The sequence below is a fragment of the Papaver somniferum genome, unplaced genomic scaffold (assembly GCF_003573695.1).
Source record: "Papaver somniferum cultivar HN1 unplaced genomic scaffold, ASM357369v1 unplaced-scaffold_57, whole genome shotgun sequence".
Classification (NCBI taxonomy): domain Eukaryota; kingdom Viridiplantae; phylum Streptophyta; class Magnoliopsida; order Ranunculales; family Papaveraceae; genus Papaver; species Papaver somniferum.
Window position 1 is genome coordinate 5382101 of NW_020648415.1, and position 3638 is coordinate 5385738.

Below are 3638 nucleotides of genomic sequence, written 5' to 3' on the forward strand. Positions count from 1 at the left end.
TAGCCGTTGTAGAGAAACTCTGATGACAAAATTCGTTTGATTCCGTTAATGGAGCAAACACAAGGGTTTTCCTGATTTTGATGTAATATGATTTGAAAACTTTGTAACTAAGATCCATGAATAGTTGTACTTGTATGTAGTATATTATATATGAAGAGGGATGGTGGTGATACTGGTAACTATGGTTGATGTAAGTGGCGGTGATAATAAGGCCGAAGATGAATTTTCATCACCCATTCTAAATTAGTTCTCCATATAGTCTATTTTTAGACCATGGGTGGTACATAGGTAAAGTGTGGGTGGTATTTAGGTAAAACCAAAATCTTGTCCTTCCACAAATAAGCTGCCGTATCAAAGGATGACAAACGGACCCTTTGCCTTCTACCTTTGACCATTTTCTTGCAAGAAGTTATAGTCAAGTGATGACTAAACCATTTGTTTGATGTAGACTCAATAAGAGACCTCCCAGCAAACATATTTGTTGAGAGATCAAGAAAATTTGAAGTATGCTTTTCCGGAAGAAAAAAAGGTGCAAAAAAGAATTTTCCGACCTACCGGATTCGAACCAGTGACCTAAGGATCATCTGTTACAACTACAGTCCTCCGCTCTACCAACTGAGCTAAGGTCGGTTTTATTAGTTTCCCAAGAAACGAGCAACTATTTTCAACTGAGAAACAGACAACCCACCCCATAGTAAGGGGAATTTGTTTGCGATAGAGAAAACGTCTTAATATGTCTTTTTTCTTTCTTTTTTTACCAAGTCCGCAAAGAATAGTTACACATTTTTTACATGTACAAGAAGAGGAGGCCAATGCAATCCCAAGAAACTTGTAAAGTTAGTTGAATCCATAAGCCATGTCCTTCAATACTGTTGAGGAAATCAGGCTTCCCTACGAATTGCTAAATTTCTCCTTTTGCATAAGATGCCGAGCATGCTTGGCCACAGCATCTGCGGCAAATTTAACCTCTCTGAAAAGCTAAAATAGCACTGTTAGAATCGGAAACCACCAAAGATGAAATTGATTTGCCAAATATACTTGCAAGGGAAAACGATGTCTACATCAAGCTATACCTAGTTAATCACAGACTAATACATTTATTAGATTATTCAAATTACTTAATCTGGTTCAATACATGTGCAAAACTCTGGCTCACCAACAACATTTACTCACTGATAACCGTAACTCTTGCATAATAGAAGCAAATTATAGCATGATTTTTTTCTATAGTAACACTAAATATCTCAATTTGAAAAAAATTCAGTTTCAACAAATGGTACTTCAAATATAAAGATCTAACCAAACAGCAGAATCAGAGAATTTTCAGCACATAGTACACCCTACGAATAAAGGAAACTCGTTCGACGTTCGGTGAATCCTACTATCCTCTCTGGATACAGAATTGCTTGTTCACAAATCTACGGAAGTCAACAAGACAAATATCTATGTCTATGATTTCCAAAAGAAAATGGAATTATTGTCGAATAAATCAACTAAATGAACTTATGAAACTTACTAACAAAAGTCTGGCTAACCTCTGTGACAAACAGATGATATGGCATTCATAACCACACCATAACAGATGTTCTTCATGTTGTCCGTACATGGGAGTAACATAAATATCAATTCCGAAGTAACAAAACAAGCATATAGCTACAATGTAAAGAGAGCCTGCAAGTAAACAAAAAGGGGAAAGACTACATACCAGCGACACGGATTCATCTATTCAAACCCTTCGTTTCAAAAGTAGCTCTTGGTAAACTCAACTGACCTTGGGATACCTATACTAATTCAGGAGCTTCTTGCTCATATGGTTTCACAAACTTGTCCAAGAAGTACACGTCTACCATTGCTGAAAGTGAATGCAGAGGAACTTTTTCCTCAATCACACCCTTTTGAGACTAAAACTCCGATAACAGAGCACCACCTTGGGATAATGCTCCCCTCCAAGCTACAATCGATAGCCCTTGGGAATCTAAAAATACTTGATGAATCATAACCCATTTTACTCATAAGAAAAACCGTAACTGCCACACGCTCCGAGGTGCTGTACACTTCCACAAACTTAACAACTTATTTAAGTAGAAGGTATTTTTGAGAATACACTACTGTTTTACTTTCATTTGAAACAAACGTTTGGCTATCACGTACAGATGTCCTGATTACTGGAAGAGAACTGGGAGAAAAAAACAAAATGAGTTACTAGAGTAAACTTCATATCTCTTTAACATAAGGTCAAGTCACAACGAAGTGAAGAACTAACAAAGTAGCATGAAGATAAGGTCAAGTCAGTATGTTAGCACAGACATTCCAGCAATGGGTACCTGGAGTAGCTGGAAGCACAGGTGTGAGGTAATTTTGACAGATTAAAACCTAGATCTAGGTCATGTGGACAGCAATTGGCTCATCAGTTTCAGGTTTACAATCATGCAAAAAGTATGAAAACATAAATGAAGAAAACAGGGAATTCAGGAAGAGAGAGGATTAAGAAGGAATTACTTTTGTGGAATGCTTTTGGGATGCAAATACTAATATTTCGTATTCGGTTTCACCTCCATGATATCACAGGGGATTCAAAGGTGCAAGAGGTTGTAGGTACTCTAGAAAGGCACATCACGGGGATCAAGAAATCATCCTGATCGTGATGAATTGGGTGCTGTCTCTAGAGTGCACACAGGTAATCATCAACTGGAAAAAGAAGGAAAGATATGAAGACAGCAACAACCATCAGTGTCTAAACCATGGAAGGGAATAGTAGTATTAAGAAAGTTATGTAATATGTTATAAAATTCAATCAATGAGCTGGACTCCAAATTGCACTCCATTAGAAGCATAACAGCTAATAATATTAGCTGGGTTGAAGATGACTATCAAGACATGCAGTATTGGCCACAAACTGCAGGAAAGTTATCGCACAACCATGACTGTGATAGGAGAGGCTCGCAACAAAACAGGAGCTTCAGGGAAATGGATGACAGATACAAAGAAATGGGTTGAATCCTTTGGAAACTCATGTTTTTTGTAAGTAACAACATCACAGGAGAAGAAGAAGACACTTGCACAAGCATCTTCAGCCATTCCCCTCATGAATATGGCTCAACTAGTAATGGTAGTATAGTGCCAATAAGCAGCTGTTATCGCAATATCAACTCATAGATGGTACTGAACTACTAATGTAAGACTATTGAATTCATATAGTATATCTTTTGTTTTAAGAAAAAAAAAGCATATACTTCGGTCCATAATGCATCTTAACATGTACAATTATTTACATGCGCATTCTCGAGCATAAAAACACTATATTTTGTTGCTTATAGGCTGCCAATACCCTCCTACTCATCTTCCTTGATGTAACTTATTCCTGAGATTTAATTAAATGTCTACAGTTTATGGAATCTATAATTGATTAGTTTTCATAATAACAACAACCTTAACTATTCATATTTGCAGGACACATACAAATGGAATGAATCTTTGGCACAACCAGTATTGTAAGGAAATCTCCTACCATGTTTTGCCTGATGGGCATATTAGCACAAAAGGAAAGAAAAAAGGGATGCTTTCTTACTACATTTTATATGTATTTGCTACAGCAGTCAAATTCAAAACGGAAAATGTCGGTTTGAAATTTACCTACA

At 36.8% G+C, this 3638-nt stretch overlaps 1 non-coding gene across 1 annotated transcript; it reads right to left on the bottom strand.

The window, feature by feature from the left end:
* Nucleotides 1-545: 545 nt before the first annotated feature.
* Nucleotides 546-630, bottom strand: TRNAY-GUA. The gene is given in 2 exon segments: nt 546-581; nt 594-630. It is a non-coding gene; the product is annotated as a tRNA-Tyr (tRNA).
* Between the last annotated feature and the right edge of the window lie 3008 nt (nt 631-3638).